Source organism: Rattus norvegicus, chromosome 11 (genome assembly GCF_021556685.1).
Source record: "Rattus norvegicus strain SHRSP/BbbUtx chromosome 11, alternate assembly SHRSP_T2T, whole genome shotgun sequence".
NCBI classification, from domain to species: domain Eukaryota; kingdom Metazoa; phylum Chordata; class Mammalia; order Rodentia; family Muridae; genus Rattus; species Rattus norvegicus.
The window spans coordinates 78,150,354-78,166,385 of record NC_141544.1 but is presented as its reverse complement, the minus strand read 5'-3'; the positions used below and the strand labels follow the sequence as shown (position 1 = coordinate 78,166,385).

At 41.5% G+C, this 16,032-nt stretch overlaps 1 pseudogene; it reads left to right on the top strand.

Moving 5' to 3' along the window:
• Positions 1–10,431: 10,431 nt before the first annotated feature.
• On the top strand, positions 10,432–15,268 carry Stfa3l-ps1 (stefin A3 like, pseudogene 1; annotated as a pseudogene).
• The last annotated feature ends 764 nt before the right edge of the window (positions 15,269–16,032 follow it).

The following is a 16,032-nucleotide window of genomic DNA, read 5'->3' as shown; positions in this document are numbered from 1 at the left end:
TGAAAAGGCTTTTCTCCAGGGTGTATCATCTGGTGCCGACTGAAGTGGGACATGCTAGTAAAAGTTTTGGCACAGTCACTGCATATGCAATTCTTCTTCTCACCCTGAATGGCCTCCCCACTCTCTGTGTTCATGGGGGCATCCCCAACAGTGTAAGTCACCTGAAGGATCATCACATTGTCCGTGCTTATCAAGGGTGTCTTAGCACAGCGTAGCACTTGCTGCTGCAGCATGGATGGACTAACACCTCCTTCTGCAGACAGACTACTCAAAAGGGGATGCTTCTCTCTTTACTTTGATCCAACAACCTGGAGTGAGGAATATCAATGCAGGCAGAGAGGGCTCTTCCCCAAGACTCCAGCTGAGTGATGTCATGGATCCCAGAAGGTATAAGCCCTTTTCTTAGTTGGCAGATTTTACTGAATACTGGGAATTCTGGTGTAGGCCTCCACCTGCAGCCTCCAAAATCACCACTGGTCTCTGGCGGGGCCCTGGGATTTGGCCATTCCCACTCAAAGCCTGGATCAGATCACACAGGTTGTCACAAACTTCAGTTCAGCCTCCATGATAGAGGAAAAATGCTTCAACTCTCCTATTTTCCTGCTATGGACAATACTGATAAAACCAGTTTTCTGTGAACCAGACTGACAGATCCAGAAAGTTTCAAAGAACCTCCTGCATTCTCCTGTATTTCTTTAAGAAGTTTACTTGTTTCCTTTTTAAGGGCTTCTACTTATTTCCCTGTGTTCTTCTGTATTTCTTTAAGGGAGCTATTTATGTTTTTTTTAAATTCCTCTATCATATTTATGAGATGGAATTTTGGATCTGAATCTTGCTTTTCAGGTGTATTAGGGTATCCAGGACTTGGTGTGGTGGGAGAACTGGGTTCTGATATTGTCAAGTAGCATTGGTTTCTGTTGTCTATGGTCTTGTGCTTGCCCCCTGTCATCTGGTTATCTCTAGTGCCAACTGCCCTTGCTGTCTCTGACTAGATCCTATCCTGGCTGTGTCAGAGCTCCTGGGAGTCAAGCTTTCTCAGGGTGTTGTAGGAGTGGGTACACAGCCAGTGCTCCGGGTCCACTCAGGGCATAGATTTCAATATTTTCAGTTTTTAATGTTGCCATTAATCTCTCTTTCTTCATAGAATTTACCTTGTATTCATGTTTAAAAATCCTTTCTGTCAATTCTCAGTTTCTTTCCTTTTTGCAGCATCTATGCACTTTTACAAAACATTTCTTCTAATTTCTCATTTTGTGCTTCAAAACATAATATTTATTTCAGTACTTAAGCTTCTCTAAACTGTCCTCTGGGTACTGTCCAGTCTGAGCATACATTATTAACTCTGAGGTCTGGGATTTTAGCTTCTCTGACTCCAGCTGATGCCTCCCCTCATGCTCCTGTGCCTGGATTCTCTCCTCTGGTTCATGTGTCTAGAATTCATATTCTTAGTCTGGATCTCATGCCTACATTGTTGCACTTGGTATTGTAAGACTTTTGTGGACTCTTGTTCGAGGTTTATAAAGACAGGCAGACATCTGCATAATTTAAAGCTGCTGATCTTTACCTGGAACAGTCTCTCAGCTAGCCTCCACCTTATCCCAACTTCTCCACTATTGCATTGCTCCACATGGTTCTCATTGTACATTTCCCTGCCCTGTCCTGTCTCCTTTCAGTCTTCTGCATCTGCCTGTATCTCTGCCTGACCAGAGTTTCTCCCTGTTCTACTGCCTCATCTTAAGATAGCAGCTCTTTATTATGCAAAAAGCCACAGTCCTTAATCAGTTGCCTTTGGAGGCTACATGACCTTTCCCACTGCATCTTGCATATAATTTTTGAACAAGTGAAAAATTGACCAACATTTACATATCCTGTCAACCTGGCACCAATGCAATTAACAATTGAAAACACAGGGACACAATCTTTCTTTAATTTCTTTTCTGTTCTCTTTCTTTCTTTCTGTTTTTGTTTTATTTTTTAATTAATAAACTATTTTATTTATTTTAATCCCAAATGCTGCCTCCATTTCCTGGTCACCCCCTTGCAGAGTTCTGCTCCCATCCCCAAACCCCTTCACCTCAGAAGGGTGGCCTCACTTTGGGTATCCCCCCTACCTTGAGGCATCAAGTCTCTATAGGATGGGGGCCATCGTCTCCCATGGAGGCCAGACAAGGCAGCTCTCTGCTGCATATGTACCTGGGGGCTTAGCATGCTCTTTGGTTGAGGCTCAGTCTCTGGGAGCTCCCAGGGGTCCAGGTTAGTTGACACTGTTGGTTTTCCTGTGGGTTGATATCTCCTTCAGTTGTTTTAATCCTTCTCCCCAACTCTTCCATAGGGGTCCCTGACCTCTGTCCCATGTTTGCCTCTGCCTATGTGCCCCTGTCTCAGTCAACTGCTGGGTGGAGCCTCTCAGAAGACAACCATACTAGGTTCCTGTCTGCAAGTACAACATAGCATCAGTAATAGTAATAGCTCATGGGATAGATCCCCAGTTGGGCCAGTCACTGGTTGGCCATTCATTGCTTCAGTGTCCGCTCTATTTTTCCCCTGTATTTCTTTTAGACAGGAGCAATTTGGGGTCAAAATTTTGTGGGTGGGTTTACATCCCCATCTCTCCACTGGGGGTCATGTTTGGCTAGTGGAGGTGGTCTCTTCAAGTTTCATATACCCACTAAGGATATTTTTGACCAAGTTCACCTGAACTGAGTGCTGAGAACCTGCTTGCCTCATCCTAGGACTCTGGGACTTCCTAGAGATTCCCCCATCCCACCCCCAACCCCACCTACCATCACCAACCCCAACCCTAACTCTCAACTCCCTACCCCCACCCTCAAACCTCAGAAGCTGCATATTTCTATTCATTCTCCCGGCACTCTGGACATGTCTTCTGTCTCTCCCTATACTTGAACCTGTGTCCTTCCTTTCCTGTTCTCTTCACCCCTCCCCATCCCCTCTCCCACAAATGTCCTTCCCAACTTGTGTCTCTCATGACTAATTTGTTCCATATTCTAAGTAGGATTTAAGCATCCTCACTCTGGCATTCCTTCTTGCTTATCTTCTTTGCCTCTGTGGGTTATGTCATGGGTATTCTGTACAAAAGGGCTAATATCCACTTATCATTGAGTACATGCATGTCTTTTTTGGGTCTGGTTTACTTCATTTAGAATGGTATTTTCTAGTTCCATCCATTTACCTGGAAAATTCATGATATCCTTGTTTGTAATAGCTGAATAGTAGCCTATTGTATAAATGAACAAGTGTTTCTGTATCCATTCTTTGGTTTCCAGACATGTACATCGCTTGCAGTTTCTGACTTTTATGAATAAGGCTGTTATGTACATAATGAAGCACAAGTGACACACTTTTTCAAAGTCAATAAATGCAATGCTTGTGAGTCATTCCAACAATTTATGAAGTAGAAATTAATTTTCGGGTTCTGAATACAATGTGGAATAATTAAATCAAGCAGGTTAATCCTTCTATCCCTTCATATACTTAACATTTATGATGAGAGGATGAATAGGAACTGAAGAAGGAGGATTTCTGCCTTGCAGTGTCAACTGCACAGACTCAGAATGGAGGTGAGCCTGACTTGTCTCATTAGAATTGAATGGGGCCAGCATCTAACATGCACCAAGAGGGAAACTCTTGAGATGAGGTCATGCAAAGGCTGAGCACCAAGGCTTAATAGTACATTGTATCAGGTTAGATTTTGTGTTCTCTCTCTCTCTCTCTCTCTCTCTCTCTCTCTCTCTCTCTCTCTCTGTGTGTGTGTGTGTGTGTGTGTGTGCCCTATTTCTCTTCTTAAATTAGTGAGAATATGATCATCTGCTTTGTGTTTACAAAAGGTCACCTTGACTACCATGCGGAGAGCAAAAGGCAATTTTGTCTGATGGATCATATTTGGAAATAAGAAAGTAAAGCATGACCCTCAGGCTTCAGAACCGAGCAGCTAGCTGGATGGCTCTGCCAGTGCACTTAACCAGATAGGAGGATACTCCAGTTGGGAGTGAGTGTGAGTCAGGATTCTCAAGGGGGAAAGCACCAGTGAGATGCAAATAGACACAGTAAAGACTTGGTTGAGTCACCTTTATTAAAACTGAGACATCAGCTGAATCACATCCGAGAGGTTGAGGGCTGAGAACCAACTGGCTACCTGGTTCTTTAGGTTGGCAAACTACAGAGAAATTGTTGTTGACATTCAAAAGTTGTCATCCAGGTATGGTGGTCCTGGCCTTTAATCTCAGTACTTTAGAGCCAGAGGCATGTGGAGCTCTGTGAGTTCAAAAATAGCCTGATCTATATAGTGAGTTCCATACCAGTCAGACCTACTCAGTGAAACACTGTTACACACACACACACACACACACACAGGAAAGAAAAAAACTTTTAAAGAAAGGTGTGTCGAAGAAGTATATATCAAACCTTTGACTCAGTGCAAAATGAATCATTAAAATGAATATCATGAAGGGGCATTCAAGAGGGTAAGACTCACCATCTTTTTTCTAAGGTTCACACTCCTATGACAACAGACAGCATAGAAATCAAAGGTGGTGACGGTCTTTGTAATCAAAGTTTTAAATGACACAGGACTCCATTTGGAAATGGAATCCTAAATACACAAGAACAGCTCCCCATTTTTAACATTTTTATTTGACCCAAAATGGACAACTAACTGGAGATGTGATCGGACAGGGAGGTTTATGGACAACTGGTGAAAAACTGGGTAGGAGAACCATCAAGGTTGGTCTTTTCAGATTCTTATTTTATCTATGAGGAGGTCCATCTCTATGGTACTAGGTTGAACCCCTCCTACAATAAAGATTATATGACCCCCTACCAGGCAAGGTTGGTTAAACAAACTGGTCAGGGTCAAGACCTACATGAAAGGGCAGGGGAAGTTTGGATCAATGTTTCTAGGTTATATGGTTGTCTTCAAGGGAGGGGTTTTTCTTTGTGATACAAGGGATTGACCTAGTGCCTCGAGCAAGGTTGGCAGAGAGCTCCCCCACTCAGCTACATCACCAGTGTGTCATTTTGTGAACCTGAACGCCAACAAAGAGAGTTACAAGAACAAGACATTTAAATTTGGTAGATGTTAGTACTGGACACAGACGCACATGCATGTAATACCAGAATTTGAGATGCAGATTTAAGAAGTCATGAGTTTAAAGTAAAATGGGGTACATGGGGAGTTCAAGGAAAGCATGTGCTTCATAATAGCAAAGCTCTGTCTTGAATGAAATCATTTATTAGCACTCTGGTTGATGATCATGGTTGTTAATCCTGCCAACATGATGGGATATGGTTAGAAATTCCTTGGATAGCACATCAAAACAATCATCCACCATGATCAAGTAGGCTTCATCCCAGGCATGCAGGGATGGTTTAATATACGGAAAACCATCAACGTGATCCATTATATAAACAAACTGAAAGAACAGAACCACATGATCATTTCATTAGATGCTGAGAAAGCATTTGACAAAATTCAACACCCCTTCATGATAAAAGTCCTGGAAAGAATAGGAATTCAAGGCCCATACCTAAACATAGTAAAAGCCATATACAGCAAACCAGTTGCTAACATTAAACTAAATGGAGAGAAACTTGAAGCAATCCCACTAAAATCAGGGACTAGACAAGGCTGCCCACTCTCTCCCTACTTATTCAATATAGTTCTTGACGTTCTAGCCAGAGCAATCAGACAACAAAAGGAGATCAAAGGGATACAGATCGGAAAAGAAGAGGTCAAAATATCACTATTTGCAGATGACATGATAGTATATTTAAGTGATCCCAAAAGTTCCACCAGAGAACTACTAAAGCTGATAAACAACTTCAGCAAAGTGGCTGGGTATAAAATTAACTCAAATAAATCAGTTGCCTTCCTCTATACAAAAGAGAAACAAGCCGAGAAAGAAATTAGGGAAACGACACCCTTCATAATAGACCCAAATAATATAAAGTACCTCGGTGTGACTTTAACCAAGCAAGTAAAAGATCTGTACAATAAGAACTTCAAGACACTGAGGAAAGAAATTGAAGAAGACCTCAGAAGATGGAAAGATCTCCCATGCTCATGGATTGGCAGGATTAATATGGTAAAAATGGCCATTTTACCAAAAGCAATCTACAGATTCAATGCAATCCCCATCAAAATACCAATCCAATTCTTCAAAGAGTTAGACAGAACAATTTGCAAATTCATCTGGAATAACAAAAAACCCAGGATAGCTAAAGCTATCCTCAACAATAAAAGGACTTCAGGGGGAATCACTATCCCTGAACTCAAGCAGTATTACAGAGCAATAGTGATAAAAACTGCATGGTATTGGTACAGAGACAGACAGATAGACCAATGGAATAGAATTGAAGACCCAGAAATGAACCCACACACCTATGGTCACTTGATTTTTGACAAAGGAGCCAAAACCATCCAATGGAAAAAAGATAGTATTTTCAGCAAATGGTGCTGGTTCAACTGGAGGGCAACATGTAGAAGAATGCAGATCGATCCATCCTTATCACCCTGTACAAAGCTTAAGTCCAAGTGGATCAAGGACCTCCACATCAAACCAGACACACTCAAACTAATAGAAGAAAAACTAGGGAAGCATCTGGAACACATGGGCACTGGAAAAAATTTCCTGAACAAAACACCAATGGCTTATGCTCTAAGATCAAGAATCGACAAATGGGATCTCATAAAACTGCAAAGCTTCTGTAAGGCAAAGGACACTGTGGTTAGGACAAAACGGCAACCAACAGATTGGGAAAAGATCTTTACCAATCCTACAACAGATAGAGGCCTTATTTCCAAAATATACAAAGAACTCAAGAAGTTAGACCGCAGGGAAACAAATAACCCTATTAAAAAATGGGGTTCAGAGCTAAACAAAGAATTCACAGCTGAGGAATGCCGAATGGCTGAGAAACACCTAAAGAAATGTTCAACATCTTTAGTCATAAGGGAAATGCAAATCAAAACAACCCTGAGATTTCACCTCACACCAGTGCGATTGGCTAAGATCAAAAACTCAGGTGACAGCAGATGCTGGCGAGGATGTGGAGAAAGAGGAACACTCCTCCATTGTTGGTGGGATTGCAGACTGGTAAAACCATTCTGGAAATCAGTCTGGAGGTTCCTCAGAAAATTGGACATTGAACTGCCTGATGATCCAGCTATACCTCTCTTGGGCATATACCCAAAAGATGCCTCAACATATAAAAGAGACACGTGCTCCACTATGTTCATCGCAGCCTTATTTATAATAGCCAGAAGCTGGAAAGAACCCAGATGCCCTTCAACAGAGGAATGGATACAGAAAATGTGGTACATCTACACAATGGAATATTACTCAGCTATCAAAAACAATGACTTTATGCAATTCATAGGCAAATGGTTGGAACTGGAAAATATCATCCTGAGTGAGGTAACCCAATCACAGAGAAACACACATGGTATGCACTCATTGATAAGTGGCTATTAGCCCAAATGCTTGAATTACCCTAGATGCCTAGAACAAATGAAACTCAAGACGGATGATCAAAATGTGAATGCTTCACTCCTCCTTTAAAAGGGGAACAAGAATACCCTTGGCAGGGAATAGGGAGGCAAAGATTAAAACAGACACAGAAGGAACACCTATTCAGAGCCTGCCCCACATGTGGCCCATACATATACAGCCACCCAATTAGACAAGATGGATGAAGCAAAGAAGTGCAGACCGACAGGAGCCGGATGTAGATCACTCCTGAGAGACACAGCCAGAATACAGCAAATATAGAGGCGAATGCCAGCAGCAAACCACTGAACTGAGAATAGGTCCCCTATTGAAGGAATCAGAGAAAGAACTGGAAGAGCTTGAAGGGGCTCGAGACCCCAAAAGTACAACAATGCCAAGCAACCAGAGCTTCCAGGGACTAAGCCACTACCTAAAGACTATACATGGACTGACCCTGGACTCTGACCCCATAGGTAGCAATGACTATCCTAGTAAGAGCACCAGTGGAAGGGGAAGCCCTGGGTCCTGCTAAGACTGAACCCACAGTGAACTAGTCTATGGGGGGAGGGCGGCAATGGGGGGAGGGTTGGGAGGGGAACACCCATAAGGAAGGGGAGGGGGGAGGGGGATGTTTGCCCGGAAACCGGGAAAGGGAATAACACTCGAAATGTATATAAGAAATACTCAAGTTAATAAAAAAAAAAAATTAAAAAAAAAAAAAAGACATGTAAATGGTTCTGCTGTCATCTTCAAGTCTTAAGCGATTTATGACATGGGTTATTGCCTTAAACTTATTGTGAACTTACTGGAACGCAAAAGTATTTAGAAAATCCTGTAATCAATTATTCTGTTTTAACGGTGCTACCTGATCGTTGTATGAGGTAATTTTTATAGACAATATAAGTACTGTCTCTAAAACAGAAATAAAGGTTGTTGGAGCTTTTCTTTCAAAAAAAAAAAAAAAAAAAAAAAAAAAAAAGAAATTCCTTGGATACAAATTTGTACCTCACTGAAGCGCATATTGGGTTAGTTGAGGTAGGAAGATGCATTTTATAAATAGGTGACATTATACTATTGTCCTAGACTGAACAAAAATGAGGAAATAAGCTGAGAGCCAGCACTTGTCTTTCTCTGACTCCTGACACATGAGACCATTGTCTCCCAACATACCGCCATGCCTTCCCCATCATGATAAATGCACCCTGGAATCATGAGCCAAAGTTCCAATGGTTACTGAAGTCCTGGTCTCTCTGTGCTTAAAGGTCAATGTTCATGAGATGACAGCTGGTAGGGAGGAGTCCAAGTTTTACTCAAGGAGCACTGCTTGGGGACATGACAACAGAAGGGGGGGGTATCATCTGCAAAGATCCATCTTGGCCAACTCACAGGGTATAAAGAGGTTGTATAGGGGAAAGCACAGAGCAGAAAAGGAAGCGTGAAATGTGTCTGCATCATTCAGAGCACATGCGTTTGTTTCCTTCTTCTCCAAAGCATCAGATCATACCAACAGTCAGTGGATCCTCAAGGCAAATTCCCTTTCCTTCTTTGTAGAAGGCCATATTCCTTTTCTGTAAGTCAAACCTCACAGGAATCTACAAAACTGACCCAGTGAGACTGTGTCAGTTGACACACAGTATTAAAAGAAGACTAAGATCCTAAAGTTATATAAAGTTTACCAGACATTCTGGGTTCTGTCCTTGTAAAGAAAGGTAATTCAGCAGGTAATTTCTTCTTCTTCTTGTTTTAAAGACAGTCGCAGTACTCTGGTAGGAATGATTTTAGTTGTTTTTAGATATTTTTTCTTTTATTTTAATTTTTATAATTGTTTAAATACAGAAGAGCACAATGAAATAACAGATACCGGTGGATCTGTCTCTCAGAACTGACATGTTTCCAGGCCTATCTCTGACTTGGAATCACCCCAGTGGTCAGTGACCTCTGTCACTTTGCTGTGCCATATATCTTTTTATCCAACGCACTTTACTCTTGATACGCAGCAATTCTTCTAAAGAATAGTCTTACATTTACATGGTAGAGATATTACCTGATAATTCACCTACTGACTGTAATCCCATCACTTGGGAAGCAGAGACAGAAGGAGCAGACATTTACGACTATGTCTGTAATCCCAGGGCTCTCTGCAGGTGGGAGCAAGAGAGTCAGAAGTTCAAAGTTCATAGTGAGTTCCAAGACAACCTGGGCTACATGTAAGCCCTTCTAAAAAAAAAAAAAAAGATAATCATAGGGCATGGTGGTGCATGTCTTTAAACCATGCACTTGCGAAGCAGAGGCATGGGAATCTGTGAATTTGCAGCTGGCCTGGAGAGAGTGTGAATTCTAGGATAGCCAGGTGGTGTTTCTCAGAGAAACCGAGTCTCAAAACAAAACACAACAAAAACAGCAACTACAACAACAAAGTTCATAAAACACGAGAATAAACAGCAGCAGAAGAAATGAAGGTATTTGCCACTTTGGTGATAAACTTCATGTTTAGGGATAAACATTTTTGAAACTACAAGTACAAAATCCACTGTAGACAGTTTTCTTATATTTACGAAGTTGAGTGGATCCTAAGCAACCAGCCTTGACATTTTTAAGAATTCTCTTTAAAGAACACTTCAAGGTTTAACATATTTAGAAAATCTGGTTATACATGTCTTTCCCCAGGTGACACAACAGGATGACATTATGACACACGCTTGCTCATGTCTGCCACCCCACATTTCCCCCCAACTCCGCTTAGCATTTCCTCTCAGGGATGCTGTAAGACTTGCCTGAGGCCACACTCATTTCCCCAGTTCCTCTGATACTGTGGCGATAATTCATTAGAGGAGGAGTTTACAGATATCTTTCAAACCCTGACTCTCAGTGCTTGCAGGATCATTCCTTCTCAGTGTCCTGCCCAGCAAAGGAGCAACTCATCAGGATGATGCCTGGAGGCTTGTCAGGGGCCAGACCTGCCACACCAAGAAATCCAAGAGATCGCTGACAAGCTGAGTCGATGTACTTCAGGAAAAAGCTTGATCCCAAGCCAAGCTTCCAAAAATTGATTCATAATTTGGCACAGCACTAAGAGTGTGAGAAATAACAGAAACCAGAAATATATGGCTTTGTTCAGACATTTATATAGCTAAACGCAGAATATTAAGCCCTTCAGAGAAATTTTAACAACCCAAGTATAAAATCAACCAAGCGACATTCCCACTGCAGCCTCAGTTTCCCCAGTGGCTGAAGGTGAATTCTTGCTGGATCCTCTCTACACCTCACATATCTGATCCCAGGAGCTCTAATTACTGACAGGAATTTTCCAATCTCACAAGTTTGAAGCTGACGAGTTAAGGCACCTGAGGTTGTTAAGGAACCCTGGTCTGATTCCAGGATGCTATGCCAACCAAACCATCAAAATCAAAACAGAACTCAATATTTCTAGCAGGTTTATACATCTTGCTTAATTATCTTCTATATAAAAAGATATACATGTTACCTGTTCTACAAAGGAGAAGAAATGCATGCAAATTATGGACATAGTTTGGAATCTTTCACCTTATTTACTGCCATCATGTTTTCCTCTCTGAAACAAAATCATCCTGGAGGACAAGATCAGTTTATTTGTTTGTTTGTGTGTTTCTTTGAGACGAGGTCTTGCTAGATGGTCTAGTGTGAAGGTAACTCAGGCTAGCCTCAAACTCAAGGCACTCCTGCTGCCTCAACTTCTCACCATGGTAGGCACCATCAGATCTTATATGAGTAGAACAGATGGGAGCCTTCATGCTTGGGGCACTGGAAATTCTAGAGGGGGTCACAGTCCTAAAATTCAGTGACTAAATATTTAAGGGTAAATAGTCCTCACTCATAGGTTTATTTCAATAAATATATTGGAGCATTTTATTTTTGAGGACTATTAAGTCTTTAAATCTTCATTAGAATCCTCATATCAAGTTGGTGTTCTCAACTGTAAATGTGCACACGAGACACCTGTCACTTAGATTAACTGCAGATCTGACCGAAGAGGGCTAGACAGGCCTGTGTGTCCCCATTTCTTCCGAGGTCTTCTCCGAGTCATGGGCACTCCTACCCATGACTTCACTTTCCTATAGGTCCAGATATATTGGGTTTCCTAGAAGTTTTGGGAGATGGGGCCTTAAAAATAAAATGCCAAGGAAAAGTCCTCCATTTCACTTTTAGAAGAAAGAGCTAAAAGGACCAACTAAAATAACATGCATGGAAAAGGTTTCAAAAGCAAATAAGCACAACTGAGGGACAGTTGACATTCATATTGCCTGAAATAGAAATTCCCCTGAGATGTTCCAGGATCCAGGCCTGTAGGGAGCTATACAGGGAAATACAGTTATTTGAAATAAAGATGTTATAGTGAATCTTCATGATTTTTAATGGTTGATCATCTAGTTATCTAGAATAATTGTTTTAAAAGAGAGGGCCTTGCTATTTCTAAGAGTGGTCCAATTCTCATATAATAGAGTAATCTTTTTGCCTCTAGCTTCCCAAGTACCTCGGACTACAGGAGTGTGTCATCCTGCCTGGCTAGGGTAATTTTTGAACATCATATTCTCATTAGTTCTTTGAGGATTTTATACATACATAAAATGTATTTTGATCATATAATTGTTAAGTAGAAAGCTACTGGAGGGGTTTATCTTGCTAATGATACCATCTATGGACCACATTTTCAGTAATAGAATGAATTTAGAAATGTTTTCCTGCAGCTCCACAGAAGCAGAATGAGACATAGATATTAACGAGGCCACCTCACCCTCTAAGGAGCTTTGCTGTTTTAAAGGCCTTGATTTCTAACCCACCTCTTAGTTGATCTTCAAAGCCCCCAGGCAGGCAAGGTTGCAATCCATCCTATGTTTAGATGATGGAACCAAGACTCAAAATGTCACCCAGATAAGAAACTAGCCTGTCCTTCCCCGCTACACAGCCTAAGCACACTGGGGAGCATTGAAGGTATCAGAAAGAAGGAATGCAGCAAACTTGCCTTCCCTGTGGAAGCCAGAGCCTCAGGCTTAAATCACCATGAGAGATGCATAGCCAAGAAACAGTTTACAGGGACATTTCCTGAGTCTCTCTGAGGTGTCCAGCATCTGGCTACAAACTGTAGAAGTCACATAAACGGCGGAAAGAAACAGCCTCTACTCCCCCAAATTTAATAGTGCAGAGGAAATCCAGAGATCTAGGGAATATTATAGAATAAAAGTTAATTAAGCACTCTTTCACGATCACAGTTTTAAGATTAAAAAGGACATTAGGCACTGCTGCCAACCCCTTTACTGTCAGGTGAGCAGGTGCAGGGCGGTGGCTCAGCTCCCAGATACCACTCATCTGTCCTGTCTTGCAGAAGAAAGCCTGAGGGGACAACTCCCACTAAAGTGTTGGGAAGCCGAGAAGCAGGCAGTAAACCGTGTGTTTTCAGGAAGCATTTTCTCAATCACAGCAATTATTCTCCCTCGAGAACCTGATGGCGCAGATACTAAGGCAAGTCCTTGCTAAGTCAGGAAATTCAGTCTATTCCTCCAAGATTCTGGTCTGTTGGGTCCCCACACAGTGTCAGGACAAAGGGGGTTACTGTATCCCTAGAGTGACCTGAGGGAGCACAGAGAAAATCTCCACTATGTGTGGTTTACTTTGTAAACTGATCAAATATAGATGTACTTATAGGGGCCCTTCCTTCATTGCAAATCATGACTACATTGTCTATTGTCTTCTGCTTTTTTTTTTCTTTTTAAGGGTGTGTGTGTGTGTGTGTGTGTGTGTGTGTGTGTGTGTGTGTGCCGCCTGTGTGTGTGTGTGCCGCCTGTGTGTGTGTGTGTGTGTGTGTGTGTGTGTGTGTGTGTGTTGATTTTTAAGGCAGGATTCAATTGGTAGCCCCAGCTAGCCTGGATAGTTGCCCCAAGATGAATAACAATCTTGAATGGCATTCTCCTGCCTCAGTCTTCCAAGTTATGGGATTAGAGGCTTGAGCTGCCAGCCCTGGGTCATCACCATCTCTGAGGACTCTCAGCAGGATGAGGTTCCCAGGTTTGTGACTCAGATAAACTGAGTCAACACAGCCCTAACATCATCACTTTCTCCTCATTAGGTCAAGCCACTGCTTGAAAAGAAAACCAATGAGAAATATGAAAATTTCAAAGCTGTCGAGTATAAATCCCAAGTCATCCAAGGACAAAATTACTTTATTAAGGTTAAATGCCTACCTCCCTCAAGCACTGACATAATTGTTTTCAGATGCCCCAACTGTAGCTTTATTTCTACCAGTGGTTTTTAATTAAGACACTTGCAAGTAGAAGACCCCCCCCTCAAATCCATCGAATAGTAGAATAGGTACCTTGTTTTACTTTGTGAATACAGAAAGCTTTCTCCTGACCTACAGTAAGAAGTCCGTGATCACACACACACACACACACACACACACACACACACACACACACACACACACACACACAGAAGCATACATACGTGAATGCACTTCCAAACCCATAATACCATAAATAGTAGCAAACTTTGTTTAGTAGCATTTGAAGATTAAGAGTACAATGTCAACTGTCGAATACAAAACTTTTATTCTTCCCATAAAGAAAAAGTAGCAGTGATGGTCTAGGTCTCAGGTTCATACCAAAGAAACCCAAAGCAAACCGATCCAAACCAAACCAAACCAAACCAAAGCAAACCAAACAAACAAACAAAACCATTGGGAGTGTTACCCTGATGGTTCTGATGGTTCCTAGGCTTCTTTTTTTTTTTTTTTTTTTTTACAAAGGAGACAGCCTGGTGCTCATTCATAAAGTAGGTTGTAACACAGCAGAGATATGGGGACCACATAATCCATGTTTTCTAAAGCCAGTCTGAGTTTTTTTGCCTTATCAAACTATATGCCAATATTTTCCCAACTTAGAATTTAGAAAACAGAATCATCAAAAACAAAGACTGCCTTCCGCTCCTTTCCAGGCACCGTGAAAATAAAATATAACTCTGGAATGTAATCTGTGCCAAGACTTTAATGAACAGTATAATAAATAAAATCTAGATGGAGAAGTGAATTATTGGGTAGGATCACTGGCTGTTCTTGTAGAGGACTTGGGTTTAGGTCTTAGGACACACACGGTAGCTTACAACTATCTCTGACTCCAGTTCTAGGGGATATGACACTCTCTTCTTACGTTTTCAGGCGTTGCATGCAGGTGATGCACTTAAATACAAATAAAATGAATAAAATATTTTTAAAAGTATTCAAAACACATCTAGGAAGTATATTTTTGCCAACAAGAGTTATCTGCTCTTTTTCCTAATGTAAGGGTTGATGGGAGTTCAGTTCATCGGTGCTGGCCTCAGCCAGAAGAGTTGTTTCAGAACTTAGCACATCACATCTTAAAAAGAAAGATCTGTTATACGATAGAGACCCATATAAATAATCTTCATTTCTTTGATTTTCTTTCTTCCTTCCTTCTTTCCTTCCTTCCTTCCTCCTTTCTTTCTTTCTTTCTCTCCCCCCTCTCTCTCTTTCTTTCTTTCTCTCCCCCCTCTCTCTCTTTCTTTCTTTCTTTCTTCCTTTCTTTCTTTCTTTTTTCCTTCCTTCCTTCCTTCTTTCCTTCCTTTCTTCCTTTTTTTCTGTCTTTCAGAGGGATGTGGAGCATGGTTGCTTCACCCACAGAAAAGTCTTCAAGGGTCTTTCTGGAGAGGATGATTTGGAACTTAGTGGTTACCAGACTAACAAAACCAAGAACGATGAGCTGACCTACTTCTAAGCAGCAAATTCTAAAGTGTCCTGATCTTCCTCTCATTGTAAAGAGAAGCAGCTATCAATAAACAAGCATTCTTGAAATAACTGTGTTTCTCCCTCATTACTTCATATTGTGTTGATATTCTCTTCCTAGACAATCATTTTTAAATATGGACTGTTTCGTGTATGTTTGTGTCATTCTTGGCAAGGCCCATGGTAACCTCTGTAGCATTCCAATTTCTAATAAACATGCTGACAAACAGAGTGCAGTGTCCATGGTTCAGAGTTGATACTCCACAAAGAATGATCCCAACTGGAAACCTTATAAAAACTACGGCTCAGGTGCAATTGTGCAAAGGGCCTTATCACCCACCCTCACTGCAGGTGCATTGGTGGCTGTCAAGGAAGCACACACCTTGATCCTTTCAGGTGCCCAGAACCCAGCATGTCATCTTTCCTTTCATATTTGAAAATTAAATTTGTATTTTATGAGTCTTGTTTTGAACCAATCCTAACTTATAAAGAAGCTGCCCTCTCCTTCTCCCCCATGCTTCCCTGGCACTTGAGAGTTGGTGCAGAGTTTTCTCATCATGAACAAATACTTCTCGTTGATTCTTAGTGCAAAGAGCCGTGTGCACTTCTCATAAGGCACAGCCAAAAAAACCAACAATCAAGATCAGGAAATGAACACTGATGGCACAGTCACACCTAGTCCCCAGGTGCCACTGAAGCTTCTCGAGTTGTTGCAATAATGTCCTTTATTACAAAAGTCCAGTCCAGAGTCATGCA